Source organism: Danio aesculapii, chromosome 17, assembly GCF_903798145.1.
Source record: "Danio aesculapii chromosome 17, fDanAes4.1, whole genome shotgun sequence".
Lineage (NCBI taxonomy): Eukaryota > Metazoa > Chordata > Actinopteri > Cypriniformes > Danionidae > Danio > Danio aesculapii.
Genome location: NC_079451.1, coordinates 14,326,085 through 14,342,489, shown reverse-complemented (window position 1 = coordinate 14,342,489; position 16,405 = coordinate 14,326,085). Strand labels below are relative to the sequence as shown.

Below are 16,405 nucleotides of genomic sequence, written 5' to 3'. Positions count from 1 at the left end.
CAATGAATTCTAACCATTTTCAACACAATCTCATGGCAATTCGTAACTTTTTGATTTCAGCTTGAAGATTAAGTCGATAAATGATGTTGATGTTTATTCAGTTATTTGTCCGCCATGTTTGTTCGCTAGTCTCAGGTGATTCTGCAAGATTTGAACAGTTGATCTGTTGGTGTGTGGTGTGCTGTCTCACGGCACGCCACACACTATACAAACAAAATGGTGAAAATCTAATAATGTTCGAAACTTGGGTCAATTCATAACTTTTTGATTTAGTGGAAGATCAGCTTGTAGATTTATGTCGATAAATGATGTCTATGTTTATTCAGGTATTTGTCTACCATGTTTGTTTATTAGTCTCGAGAGATTCTGCAAGATTTGAACAGTTGAAGATCTGTTGGTGTGTGGTGTGCTGTTTCACGGCATGCCACACTCTATGAACAAAATGGTGAAATCTAAAAAAATTTCGTAACTTGGGTCAATTTATAACTTTTTATAAAGATTTGTCGATAAATGATGTTGATGTTTATGCAGTTATTTGTCCGCCATGTTTGTTCTCTAGTCTCAAGACATTTTGCAAGATTTGAAAAATTAACGATCTGTTAGTGTGTGGTGTGCTTTTTCACGGCATGCCACATACTATACGAGCAAACAGTGAAATCTAAAAATGTTCGTATCTTGGGTCGATTCGTAGCTTTTTGATTTGTCAATAATGTCAATGTTTATTGAGTTATTTGTCCGCCATGTTTGATCTCTAGTCTCAAGAGATTCTGCAAGATTTGAACAGTCGATCTGTTGGTGTGTGGTGCGCCGTCTCATGGCATGCCACACACTATACGAGCAAGTTGGTGATATCTAATTTTCGTAACTTGGGTCAATTCGTAACTTTTTGATTTAGTGGGTAGTTATTATTTCTTTGTACGATCTCATTTGTAATTAGTACAACTTTCTCATTTAGGTTTAGGTGTGGATTGGGGGCACGCATCCCTTTAAAAATCATACATATGATCAATTTGTATAAATTAGGCACTTTTCTGATAATACGTAAAAGAGTTATGTATCCTCGTGAGATCGGGATGGATTTTTTTGTCCCTGTTTGTGTGGTCTCTAATAAGATTTCAATAAAATCATCTTTTAGTGTGTACCCAGCATTATTAAAGAGTGGGATTGCCTGAAAAATTCTCGATAGGTACAGAATCAGGACACTAGCTTAGATAGCTGCCCTAAAACATCATCACCTTTGTATGTGTACGTCTGAATATTGTCGCATTGTATTTTGTGCTCTGCTGTTTTTAATATTTAGGGTTCACTGGATGAGCCTGACTGCTAAATGTTGAAAGAACCAACTTGTATAATAAAATGATGACCTTTGTCGATATTTTGTATATGCGACGCAAGCACTAAGGATAGATTGCCAAATTTACATAGCTTTTGTTATGTAAAGTTAAACAAACAAAGAAAAAAAAAACACTTTATTGCATCAGCAAATCTACTGTCAGGGATTTTCTTCTGTGTCAGCGAGCCATACAAGCATTACTAGAAGCAATTGCACACAGAACACAATATAACAGTACATGAGGGAAACTAGCCATATTGGGCTCTGCCTCCAACCCTGACATGGCAATACTGCTTTTGTATTGGTGCACACTGTGGTTTTCGAATAAAGATAGCAAACTATGTATTACTTTTATAATATGTACTTTTATGTCGGCCCCTTTTCAGGGTGCAGTTTAAATGAATATATATCTATGAACTCTTCTCCCTGAAACACTGGTTGGCACTGATTACTGCACTTTGTTGCAAACTTACAATCAAATAAAACACCATTCCTTGTGATGATTGATAAAACAGGGAAAGCAAAATGACAAAAGGTGGGTGTTTAGACACTGAATAAATATCCAAATTGCAATCGGAATGGACACTGAACTTCAGAGAGGTTACTATTACCGCAGTAAGGTGAGGAAAAATAGAGTATTTATTGAACAGAAACTGAGCTCAAATGTGGCCTCTACTTGAAGGACTTTGTTTGGAAGAATCCAAAAGAGTTTTAGTGTTTGTTAAAAACAAGGATGAGCGATTCTATGTTCCACCATCCAAAAGGAAACTGTTTGAAGACTGTGTGCTGTAAACTGTTCTCTGTTTGTCTTTGAACCTTGTGTAATTTGAGGAAGCCACCTATACAGCTTTCTGCACATGTACTGCTTATCAGTCAATGTATTTTCTCTCTCCCTGTCTGTCTCTTTCTATCTCTTTTTTATTGCTTTAACTGTTGTTGGAAGACAGAAAACAACCTACAAAAACAGCAATATGTGTTTGTTTCTTTGGTAATTTAAATTTATTATAATGATAATAATAATAAAAAACATTTAAAAAGTGTTATTTTTGGATAGTCGTACTTTGCTGTGCACAGTGTTTGGGTTTGCTGGATATATCATTGTTACGATGTGGTGCTTGTTTCTTTACGTCTGTTACAAGATGGCAGAATGCACCTGCTTTATGCGTCATATATCTCTTATTTACGCACATCGTTTTTAAAACGCCCTAATATTGTTCTGTGAAAACTAGCATTTGACATCGTCATTGCAATAAGAGTCGTTAATAATAATAACGACAATACAAGACATCAAAAATATGTTTTTTTGTTTTGACATGAATACATTCAATCAGCATAACATAAATGGCGTTGATGAAGTAAAGGAAACAGGAAGCACTTTATGCAAAACAAAACACGCTAATGCTAATTAATGCTAATTTGGGCACACATTATACTAAATTGTTTACTTTTACTTTATACACAGTACATTTCAAATGACATCCAAACTGATGTTTCGATTAAAGGTGCATTCTTTATCTTGCATTATTATGAAAAAAGACCCATTGTCTAATTTCAACTGATCAAATTTTGTAATGATTATGTGCAAGGTTGAAAGTTATTTGCCAAGTTGAAATTTTGGTAAGAAATAAATGAGTTTCAAAAACGTTCATGGCTGTTTTGCAGTTGTGTATTGACTTTTAGGCCCAATGCATCTGTCGGTGTGGAAATCTTATATTTTAAATAAATAATTCATTTTAAAGTTATGAAATGTGCATTATGTGTCCCAAATTATTGTATGAGCAATTACAAAATTTGAATATAATGTAATATAGTCTTAGATGGTGTTGGCTGTAATTAGTTACAAAGTAACTAGTTACTGTAATTTACCTTTCCTCTGGAAAAAGTAAATTATCTGTAATTCTTAGATAATTTACCTAAAATAGTTCAGGAATTCAGACGTTCTATATAAATTAGTACCAAAGTAATTGTAATACATGTTGTTATAAAAATAAAAGATGCAGAATAAATATTTTCAACTAAAGAAGTTTAGGTTTGTCAGATTATAACACATATGTTTAAGAAACAATGAACTAAGGAGATTAATGTCAATGCCAATATAGCTGAAATATGGTGCCAATATTACTTTGAAACATTTTGTGCCTTGATATACAGTTGATGTCAGAAATATTAGCCCCCCCTGAATTATTAGCCGTTTTCCCCCAATTTGTTTAATGGAGAGAAGATTTTCTCAGCACATTTATAAACATAATAGTTTTAAAAACTTTTCCATGATGACAGTAAATAATATTTTTCTAGATATTTTAAGACACTATTCAGCTTAAAGTGACATTTAAAGGCTTAACTAGATTAATTAGGTTAACAAGGCAGATTAGGGTAATTAGGCGTGTTATTGTATAATGATGGTTGTATTCTAGCTGAAACAAAACAAATAAGACTTTCTGCAGAAGAAAAAAATATCATCAGACATACTGTGAACATTTTCTTGCTCTGTTAAACATCATTTGGGAAATATTGAAAAGAGAAAAAAAAAAATTAAAGGGGGGCTAATAATTCTGACTTCAACTGTATATGTTTAACATTTATTAAGTGATTTTTGGGGGTCTGGGCAAATTTAAATAATTAAAAGAGCTTAAATTGTATTCTGTATGCTTTGAGATATAGAAGGATTTTAAGTTGTATTGAGTTGAGTAATTCAATCATTTTTCAGAAAAAGTCATTATAAAAGTAATTTAAATACAGTTTGAATAATGCAATTAATAATTAGTAATTAAGTAACTTACCCATCACTGATCACTTTAAAATTGTGTCTTTTTAACATGCAGTCAGCTCTATGTCTTGCTTGCTATAATAAAATTAATAACATGCCATACTATAATAAAGCAGTTTACTGATAGAATATCATGAATGACAATTGATTTCATTTAAAGCCAAATTAACAAATCATGTGCTTATTTGTTAAAAGCTAACAATATTTTAATAGCCCCCTTTCAAGGGATTTTGCAACCATCCACATTTTTAAAGAGGTCACTGGTTGGGTTTCCCACAGGGTGTTGCTAACAACATGTTAAATCTTACAACAAGATTTAAAAAAAATAATAATTTTAGTGCACTGAAAGGTAAATAAACTCAATTGTAAATTCAGCATGGTTGTATCACTGAACTGAGGTCTGAATTTTATGTTTTTCAAGTAAAATGGTTTAAAATAGTGTTTATTTTGAAATAAAAATCTATTGCTGCGGTTATCCATGTATAGGTTAGTAATAATACATAGGATATGAATTATTAAAATAATTGACAAAATGTCATATATTTATCATATTTTTATAGGCAACAGGCAAAAATGGCACACTACAAAATGGTGTTATATCGCCACCTAGTGGTTGCAGGGTGTAACATTTGACATTTTAAATGTGATTTTTTCCAGCACTGCGGTTTAACAGTAAAATTAAGCTATTAAAAATCTATTTTATTAAATAATTGGATAGTTCACCTCATCTTTGAGTTTTTTTTTTTTTTTTGCTGAACACTAAATAACATAGCATTTTGGGACGGGCTATCCTTTGACAACGATTGTGATTGTGTATAATTTGCATTGCATTACATAAAATTATATAGTTTTTTCATCTACATTTTGATCATAAAATCTACAGTAATTTAAATGTTGTCTGAATAATAATCCTATTGATGTTAAAGGGGTTGGACAATGAAACCGTAATGCCTGGTTTTAGAGCACAATGATTATTAGTATGGTTTAGGGCCTCCTTTTGCAGCCAACACAGCATCAGTTCGTCTTGGGAATGACAGATACAAGTCCCGAACAGTGGCCAGAGGGATTTTAAGCCATTCTTCTTGCAGAATAGTGGCCAGGTCATTATGTGATACTGGTGGAGGAAAACGTTTCCTGACTCGCTCCTCTAAAACACCCCATAGTGGCTCAATAATATTTAGTACTGGTGACTGTGCAGGCCATGGGAGATGTTCAACTTTCATGTTTATCAAACCACTCAGTCATCAGTCTTGTGTACTGGTGCATTATCATACTGATGCATGGCACCACCTTTAGGATACAATGTTTAAACCAAAGGGTGCACGTGGCTCTCCAGAATGTGTTGGCAGTCCTTGACAGTGACGCACCCATCTAGAACAAGCCTACAGAATGCCATGATATTGGAGCCCAAACCATCACTGATCCACCCCCATGCTTAACTCTGGGCGTGCAACAGTCTGGGTGGTCCACTCTTTGGGGTTTCTACACACCATAACTCTCTCGATTGTGGGAAAGACAGTGAAGGTGAACTCCAAGAAAAACACATGTTTCACATTGTTCACAGCCCAAGATTTCCACTGCTGGCACTATTGTAACCAACGTTTGGCATTGGCACAAGTGATTAAAAGTTTAGCTATAGCATCCAAGCAATCTACTATATTGACCCTGTGTAGCTCCCAAAGCACAGTTTTGCAGTGAGTTGGGCAGCTGGGGTTTTATGTTTTTTGGATACAATCCTGGTTAGCATTCGGACATCCCTCTCAGACAGCTTCCTCTTGCGTCCACAGTTACTCCTGTTGGATGTGGTTCAACCTTCAGTAGATCATGATACATCACAAAGACTTGCTGTCTTGGTCATTATATTATATTATATTATATTATATTATATTATATTATATTATATTATATTATATTATATTATATTATATTATATTATATTACTTCAATAAACAGTTCTATTTTTTCCATGTCAAACTTAGGGAAATTTCGATACAGAAAAATGTTTTTTAACCATGCTATGGTGAAGAACTATTGTGGTAATTACAGACGGTAACACTCAACTATAGGAATATAAGGAAATGACCCAATACTGTAATATTCTACAACTATGGTTGTAAAAGATTAATAAGATAATGCCGACTTGCAGGGGGAGCATCACAATGGAGTGTCTGTCAAAACACTTGAGGCAAGATGCATTTTGTTGGGTTTTATTCACCAGTGCCAGTACATGAATCTCTTCACATGGTATCAGATTAGTTTCTAAGCATAAATACATAATCAAACAAAATAAATCAGTAAAAAATAAAAACTGCATAAACAAACAATACTCCATAAACACAAGAAAACATAACTCACATTTGCACACAGCCACAACACCACATGAGAAGTCCAAAGCAGTGAAAGACAGGACCACACTGCTACTCTGAAGCCACATTACTTTAGCGACTGCTGATTGGGGGTGCTAAGGTGCAGCTGTGAACTATGGATAGGCCTTCAATGAGTGTTTCAGAGAGGTTCTACAAACAGTGGGCAGAGCTTCAGTGAGCATGTCACAGGGATTTTCTACAAGGCTGCCCTAAAATATGATATGGCATATTTTCGCTTCTAGAGATTCACATATCAAACCATCATACTACAAATCAGTACTTAATAGGGGGTAAAGGAATGAGGCGGCTAACGGGTCTTACGTAAGTTTTCCCATTGGCCTTAATTTCTGCAACTCTGTCCTGACTGTAAGGTCCAGCCTGTAAGGTCCAACGACGGTATCTACTGGTGGACGAAGGTTCACTGCATGTTTGGTCTTTGCAGTGCACAATGTTGATTTACTTTAAATTTAACTCATATCTTAATCCAATTTTAGTATGAGGTGGTTTAGAATATAAATATATTTATCCTTGTTTTATCTGACTCCAATTCTAAAACATTGCTAAGTTTATTTTGTTTCTTTTAATATTACTTTAGAATATGATTGAATATTCTCTTTGATCCATTATTGTATATTATTCTCGTTCATTCGGAGTCCTACAACAGCCTGAGACTTGTACTGGCCGAGTATACAATCTATTTAATACAAGCATGTCAGTCTTGGTCATTAACCACAGGCAACTACTGTTCTAAAAAAGGCAGAACCCTACTTACTCATTTTAGAATACTTGTTGTGTGGTCCCCATAGATCTGCTATCTACTAAATCAAGACAAAACTATTTCATCATACCATGATCATTACTATAGAATTAAGTAGACCAATTTACTTAAACTTTTAGTAACTTTGTATAATCACCATATGATTTGAATAGTATTATAAGTTTAGAGATGAAGGCCTACCCACATTTAGATTGGTCTCAACAATACTTTGTTGTTCTAAATAGAAAACCCATTATTGGCATTTTACAGTCCAAGTATACTTGAATTAATGCCAGTGTGTTAGTTGGTCTCTAAGAAAATTGTATAGCGTGTCACGCTGCTCCATCTATCGTGTTTTAGCTCGTTACTAACCCGTACAGGGGCTTGTGGTGGTATGTTCTTAACATAATCTACTAGAGATAATAACACCAATAATAACTCTGTTTGAATAATTCAAAACATAATTTATTAATCAGGTAAATGTGTATTATGCCAATTCATTCAGTCAATTCATAAACAATCAATACACAACATCAAATTCTTCAAAGATTAATCAAAGATCAATAGATGCATACTTGATTTCAAAACATACATAGTATGGAGCATGAAGCTCCACACCATGGGCTAATTTGGTTACAGAATCGCCCCAAACATTTAGAAACTAGTAGTCAATCCAAGAATTTACTCGAGGAAGGGGTGTGTAACAAAAGGCATTTGCATTTAGTGGCATGTTAGATCTGAAGAGTTTCTGCCTGTAGGGAACAAGTGGTCATTTGAATAGAAGCCCCTTAGGTAAAGGCACACTCTTAGCAGTGGTTCAAAAGATACCTTGAAGTTATATATCTATTGTTTTGATTTATGTCTATTTCTGAGGGAATGAGACCATTGAATCACACAGAGACATTTCAAATGATATCAAACATGATCGATAAAGTCACTTGGATTGATATAGAACCTTTATACTTTGAAATAACCATTCTGTGTGATAAGAGGGATGTATGAAGAGAGGGTGAGTAAAAAGAGGGAGTTGCAGGGATGCTTCAAATGTAAATGAAGGAAAGGAGAGGAGTTGGCGTTCCCACATTCCCACCTGGTGAGGTGTGGAGCCGATTGTCTTCGTGTTTCCAGCTCATGTTTGAATTGTCAAAGACATCAAAGTATTTGTGGTCTCTCAAATCTTACATGACAATCCTTGCCCATACATGTCTTAAGCACTTTACCAATGGGCCATAAAGCATGTGGAAGTTGGTGGTCGAAAACCATAACCACAGCAGAGTTCTCCAAATTATCCTGATCCTGCAACCATTTTTGGTGAACTTGTAAATTAAGCAGATATTTTTGAATAAAACTAATCCAGAATTGATCTGCCAAAACCTGGCTGTGTCTCCATCTCCATTGAGTCAATATATTAGAATCGGCATAAAAGACTTGAGGTAGAGCAGCATCTAACTGCCCCATGAGGAGCAAATTAGGATTAACTGGATCCAAATCCTCAGCACTAAAAAAGAAATAGCCTAGGAGTTTGGAATTTTAAATTTCTTCCACCTATAAGAGCGAGCTTATAGAGCGAGTCTCTCTGTCTCCCATGTCCCTCCAAAATGTAGAGCATAAGGGGAATGTAAGTGAACATGATTTGGTGATTCAACAAATTCAAGGCATCTTTTAGTTCACTCTCACCTCCATGAAGGTTGGTCCCTTGATCACAGATCATTTCATAAGGCTGTCCTCAAAAAGCTACAAATCGACGTAATGCCAGTTAGCAATGCAAAGTCAGCATTAAGACTCGTCAGCAATTCTATATGTACACATCAAGTGGTTTGACACTTAAAAAGCAATTCCATCGCTTCTCAGTCTTGCATCCAGACATGACTGTAAATGGCCCAAAACAACCTATTCCAATAGACCAGATGGGAGGCTTGAACAGATTGAGTTTAGATGGAGGAAGATCAGCCATTTTTTCAGTGATTTACATTTCAATTTGGCACAATCTAAACACATTGTTCCTTATAGCTTGTCATCCTTTTAGAATCCAAAAATAACAACGTCTAAGGTGAGCATAAACCCTGTCTGCTCCAGGACGACCCAACTTAGCATCCACATCAGCAATCAAAAGTTGTGACAACATTCTTAGGATGAAGAATATTTGGATGAATGGTTTCTAAGGCTAGATCTTGACTATGTCGAAGTTGCCCTCCCAATCAAAGGAACAAGACTGTACAATTGACTACTAGATGGCACGTTTTTCTCTGCTCTCAGTGAATCATATTCTTCTGCAAAATCCTTCCTTTGAACCTTTTGCAACAGGAGCAATTCAATCTGAGCTTTACTAAGTGAAAAGTTATCAAGTTGAGCTGCCACAGTTTGATAAGCTTTGTATTGCTGTACATCTAAACTCAAAAGTCCATCTCCAGTCTTAGTCAAGCCACAAAAAAACAAAGACTTTGTCAGCTCTGTGAGTCCTCAATCTTGTCAGGGAATTTTGGCCACTGATTGGGTTCAGATTAAAGGAAATCAGGACCTTGAATCCAACAATTAGGCTTTGCTAGATCAGATCTAGATGATCTGGTGAGATCATCATTTGGATTACGGGTGGTGTCAACATAATGCCATTGTTAAGGAATAGAGTTCTCTAAGATTTCCGTAATGCGGTTTGCAACAAATACTTTATAGCAACAAGTTTAGCAAGTATAGCAAATCAAGTTCAGTCATTGAATCAGAAAACAAGACGATTTGCTGAATGTGCAGGTCAAGTTTCCTCTGCAACAAATTTGCCAACTGGACCCCAGTAAGGTATATGAAATCCTATAGGGTCATGCTGAGTTGCAAGAACCCTACAGACATTGCACAAAGTAAGGGCTTTACATTCAATAGGACGATATTGGTAACAAAAAGGGTCTATTGCAAAGTACCAAATCAATCCTAACATTCCTTCACTGGGATCTACACAGTCTTGGCTTAACCAAAACTCAGTGTGGGCAGATTTTGTATCACTAGGTAGTGCTTCCACCACCTCCAGAACATTACTGGCCCATTGTCTAATCTCAAAGCCTACATCTCTCAAAAGGGACCGTAGTAAAAATGGCTCCAAAGGTTAAGACCTGCCATTCATACTCATCAGCTGGCTCAACTTTTCTTATGTTCTGCCACAGAAAATGCAAAAGGGATTTATCTGAGGGTAGCAAACAAAATTGGTAAAACATGGACTTAATATCATTACTAATGGCCACAGGGTATTCTCTAAAGCGGAGGAGGACCTAATAAAGATGAATCCAAGGTCGGGCCGGGCAACGGAAGATCATTTAAAGAGTATCCTTTAAAAACATACGAGCAGATGAATACCAAATGATACTTTCTATTCTGTTTGTGCCTATGTGGTGTGGTACAAACCAGGATTCTTGGGTCTGAGAGACTTCTTCAGGGCTCAATTTTTTTTTCACATAACCGGACTCCACTAGTTTCTGTATCTCCCCTTCATAAACAAGGGCTTTCTCAGGATCATGAATCAGTTGGCTCTCAGTTCTTCGAAGAAATGACATAACTGTATGGGAGCACATCTACTTGCTACAACCATTCTACATCCTGCTGGAGCCAAAAAAAGTTTCAGATTTAGCTGACTTGGCTAATGGTACTGGACCATGAAGAGCCCATCCCAATCTGGTATGAACTACAGCTGGTCCACCTTGAGGGCAGAAACAAACCTCTACTGGAGCCAAAAGATGTGGATGATCAACACAGGCTGAACTTTATTAAAGGTTTCCAATCGGATCCCCTTGAGATGGCTAAATCGGTTGAGGAGGCTTGAAATAGGATAGGATTGCTCAGGAAGCTCCAATTGATGGGCAGTAAAGGCCCCTTTCACCTGGTACTTCAGCTGGGAGTTTGGGGCAGAAATTGTGAAGCTCACACTAGCTCCTCTAAGAACCTCGGTTTCTTGCTGCACAGTTCGAAGTACTAAAGACTCAGCTGTGCCATTCAATACAAGTTGCTGTGCTGTCAGAGACAAAAGCGTTGTCCTTTCAGATACATCATCCAATATGGCATAGGTTTCCATACATTTTCCATTATGGCTCAATAGGAATTTAACAACTTTTAATAAAACTCTAGGGGAACAGCTTGGACAACCAAGTAAGAAAACACCAGAATCTGGCTTCTGATTCACCTCATGTAGAACTCCCATACGTTTACCTTTACATTCAGTACAGCCTCTCCTTAGATCACACTGAGAAGTATGGTGGGCTCTGCCACATCTCCAACAACGATTATCTTTAATCCAGTTCCTTGTATCCTCCAAATCTAATTTTGCTAAGGCATTTACTAAGATTATGGTCATCACTGTTACAAAATGGACAATGGAACTTAAAAAAAATCTCACTCAGACTCAGGGACATGAGGCAAATGATTATTCTATAACACTTGGTTACTTTGGTGTTGTTTTCAGGTAGGTCTCACTGGCAAAGGAGAAGATGGACTCGATATAACTAAGTGGAACAAAGACTGAACATTATGAAATGTAGTTGGTACATTGTGCCAGTTGAAACATTTCTTGGAAGGCCAACTTGAACATGGTTAGTCAAACCTCCAGCTTGTGCTGTAAAGGGTACAGATGATTGATTACTTATACAAGATGCTGAAGGTACAGATGGAGCAAGTAACTGACTATTAGAGTACTAATGTCCAACTCCTAGATTGTGCAAAACCAGCTGAAAGTGTGGTTGACACTGAGATGATGCCAGAAAGCCATGAAAATCTGGCGGTTGTTGATATTCATAAGCATTCATTGAGACTGGCAAATGGTGTGGATACATATGGCTTGCTACTGGTGGCTAAAATTCTAAATAAACTTGGCCAATGAGGGGTTCAAACTATAATGAGTTATTGGTGGTTGCATTGCAGCTCTAGCTGCATTAGATTGTCCTGATTCGTGTTGGTGCACATCAACCCCAGAAGCAGGTAATGTAGGGGACACAAACTGAATAACTAAAGGCTGCAAACTTCCAATCAGGGTAGGCAACTGTGCCACATGAGAACCTTGGATAGCAGGCGGTTGCCTTAGCAAGCAAAGCCTACAATGAACGAATTTTGGGGACTACAAAAAGGTATCACAAAGGTACTTTTACTGCGCACACACACTGCACAGCTAAGGGCCGCGGCCAGAGGCGCTGTAATGTTACAGCAGAGGGAGAAAATGCAGTCTTGCTATTACCACAGAGCTTCTTCTGTTTCTGTTTTTGGGCTTCCCGAAGGACACCACACAGAGACAGAAGTGCTTACAGTTTAATTTTAATTATGTTACAGAGAATTATAAAATACAAAGCAAACATGATTTGACAAAACACAGAATCTTCCAGAATCTCTCTCAGTTCAGTGCTGGATTCGATTAAAATCTCCTCAAAAAGGAGCAACTCTGAGCCACAACCTGTATCTGTTTTTTTTTGTTAAAACTGATCATGACATGTACAATGTCTAGCCTTAATAGTATGTTGTAGCAAATATGTAAACAATAGGAAATGCTGTTTGGCACCGCTAACGATTTAGCTACAAATTCATATTTATCAGTCAAACCGCTGTAAACACACACACATACACACACACATACACACACACACGCACACACACACGCACGCACACACACACGCACACACAGCAGTGTTTCTCTTTAGGCTGCTTTTCTGTGCGTTTTACATCTCAGATAATGAACTCGCAAAAGATATGTGAATGATTCCTACATACAGATTCTGAATTAATGTGAAAGACGTCGTGCAACGAGAGCTCGCCTAACTCATGTAACGTTAGCAGCAGAAAAATCAATCAAGGCTCACACATCGGATCCCACATCTAGTGCTTTAAGCTGCGGTCACACTGGGCTTTCCTCTCATAGACTTCCATTCATACGCACGCGAATGCGTCAGACCGGAAACGCGGGGTCATGCGTTAAGTTTCGCAGTTCGCTGTGGTGCAAAGTTCAAGCTTGGTGAAATCTGACCTGCGAAACCGCATCACTTGACTGCGTGAGACCAATCGAGGATCAAAACAGGACCTCTCTGGACAGAAATTTAAAACATGGAGGAATCGCTCGCTTTTTTTAATGTCTAAACATCTTGCTTAATCCCGCCCCTTTTCGCAGCGCCGTACAACAGAATTTCGCACACACAAAGCCTAGTGTGACCATAGCTTTAAGCTGCGGTCACACTGGGCTTTCCTCCCATAGACTTCCATTCATACGCACGCGAATGCGTCTTACCGGAAACGCAAGGTCATGCGTCAAGTTTCGCATGTTGCTGCGGTGCAAAGTTCAAGCTTGGTGAACTCTGACCTGTGAAATCGCATCACTTGACTGCGTGAGACCAATCGAGGATCAAAACACGACCTCTCTGGACAGAAATTTAAATATTGAGCAATGTCTGGCTTTTTTAAATGTCTAATTATCTTGTTTAATCCCACCCCTTTTCGCAGCGCCGTACGACAGAATTTCGCACACACAAAGCCCAATGTGACCGCAGCTTTATTCTTCTGTCAACAGTGTCACTGTATATTACAGAGAAATAACTTAATCTGAGCATCAGAAAAAAAGAAAAATAAACCTTGGTCCCGCCACATGCGCCTACTCATGTTACATGTGTCTACAGACAGTTCATACAAAATGCACACACATAGAAACATACACACACACAATGGCAAACTCTCTTAAAGGAGCCGCACCCCATTTTCATTCGTTACAGACAATTATCAGATTTTACTTTAGAGAGCGGGCACAAGATTGACTGATTGTTTACACAAAACGCGCATGCTAGTACGGGCGTGACATGGAGCCGATCCGCGAATCGCAGCACATTATGACACATGACCAATCAGAGTCACTTGAGGGCGGGCCTTTCAGAGGAACTAGGAAATATAGCAGTCGTTTTCATGTTAGCTGAGTAGCTGTATATAATCAAAGTGAGATTTATGAAAAAAATTACATGATTTCCTTCAAGTGAAACATGAGCACACATTGCTTTGCATTTTATTAACACAACCAAGCCTTAAAATTACATTCTGTACCACCATTTAATAAACCAAACCACATGGACCGATGACTTGCAGCTCCACTTGCTCTGACGAATGCTACGGTGCGAAAGTGTGAAGATATTTTTCTGACTGAAGAGAAAGTTGTTGTTACAGAACCAGGTATTATATTATTTTTACCCTCCCCTTTTCAAATTAGCTTATGTATATTTTAATAATTTGCTTATTATAACTAATTATTTTAAATATTTAAAATGATCTCTTAAGTGCATCACACTGATACTTATACAAATTAATTATACAAGTAATATTAATGATATATTAATGACCTTCATAATCATGTTCAGCTCATGTCTCTATCTTACTATATAATTTGTAATTTTATAATCAGTTTTTTATGCCAATGGTCAGTCCCCTGGAGCAGAGGGCCTATTGACCACCTTTATACACACTGTTCTCTGGTTTAGGAAAGGCTTACCTCTCCACACCAGCCATCTCAGTCCCCAGTGAAAGAGTTTTTTTTATTTTGTTTTCATCAGCAGGGTACATTGTAAATGTGCAAAGACCTCAGCTTATGCCAGAAAACATAGATATGCTGATATTTCTTTTTTTTAAATGTAAAATCCCAGCACAGTCACAGTTTTAGTTTTTTAGCAATTTATTTATGGCAGAACATGTATTATTTTGCAAAAAACATGCAGCATTTAAGAAAAAGAATAAAAAGGTTATTCACCTTAAATTTGTTTAAAATAATTTTGTTTAAAAATCGTGACTAAATCATAAATCGTGAGATTAGTATCGGGAATCGTATCGAATAGTGAGTCAGATGCACCGTTACATCCCTACCTGAGGCAAGATTCATTTTGTTGGGTTTTATTCACCAATGCCAGTACATAAATCTCTCAACATGGTATCAGAGTGGTTTCTAAGCATAATTACATGAAGACAAATCAAACAAAATAAATCAGTAAAAAAAACCTGCATAAATAAACAATACTTCATAAACAAACACTACAAGAAAACATAACTCACATTTGTACACAGCCACAACACCACATGAGAAGTCCAAAACAGTGAAAGACAGGAGCACACTGCTGCTGATAAGGGTGATAAGGCGCAGCTGTGAACCATGGATGGGCCTTCAATGAGTGTATCAGAGAGGTTCTGCAAACAGTGGGCAGAGCTTCAGTGAGCATGTTACAGGGATTTTCTACAATGGTAATACATCACAGTTCACTGTAGTAAAAACTAAAGTATACTAGAGTATATATTACACTTTATTTATACAGTATGTTGTAGCATTCATTGATATAGCATTTACTATGATATATAATATAGTATGGTTCACAGTGATGGAAAAAAGTAATATATAACAATCTTAAGTCAGTTCAAAAAACTTTTTTAAAAATGTGTTAGTTACTTTTAAGAAACGCACATGTAAAAGGATATGTTGTGTTATTTTTGCATTTTTGTTATTTTTTTTTAAGAGTAAGATAGGCTTAACATTGTAATGTATTACATTTTCACCCAAAACTGATTAGTTCAAAACCACTACAGTACATTTACTAATAAATAATATATATTTTTTTTTTCACATATGCAGTGTAGGCTTAATTTAACTTAGTGTGGGCTACTTTCACAATAAAAAAGGCACCAAAACAAATTCTTGTTTGGCATGTATAGTGACATTCTGTGGTATAAAGCTTGAACAGACGCCTACTTAATGACAGCCTGTGAGTTCAAACTCCAAATTGGCTCTCAGAGAAAAAAAAAAATTAACTTCTGAGCACTGTGAAACCATTAACATTACTTTATTACAGATGTGTCCATTGCATAGTTTGAGCGTGTTGTGTAGTATTTGTATTTGTTTTTATTATGCAAATATGTACAAACCTAGTACAAACATAAAATTTTAGCAATGTACATTCACGGCAAAAACATAGATGCCAGGGATGAAAAAATAAATAAATAAACAATTAATTAACCAAATAAAATGTACGTAATGCTTCATAAGTTTATTTATTTATTTCTTTATTTTTGCTTTTTGGTGTCTACAATTTGGCTTAACTTTAACCGATTTCGTTGCATGAATATAATATTTTCCTAATAAAATAAAATTACTAGCTGTATAAGCTAAAATACGTTGTAGCTACTTTTTGAAAGAACGAAAAATGTAT

The 16,405-nt window shown here is 36.5% G+C and overlaps 1 protein-coding gene across 2 annotated transcripts in view; it reads left to right on the top strand.

Moving 5' to 3' along the window:
* Positions 1–3,080, top strand: part of fosl2 (FOS like 2, AP-1 transcription factor subunit) — a 14,257-nt gene extending 11,177 nt beyond the window's left edge. For both annotated transcript variants that reach the window (XM_056476646.1, XM_056476645.1), the window contains one exon: positions 1–3,080. This exon is cut by the window's left edge and continues 1,449 nt beyond it. The gene's annotated coding sequence lies outside the window, so the exon portion shown is untranslated.
* The last annotated feature ends 13,325 nt before the right edge of the window (positions 3,081–16,405 follow it).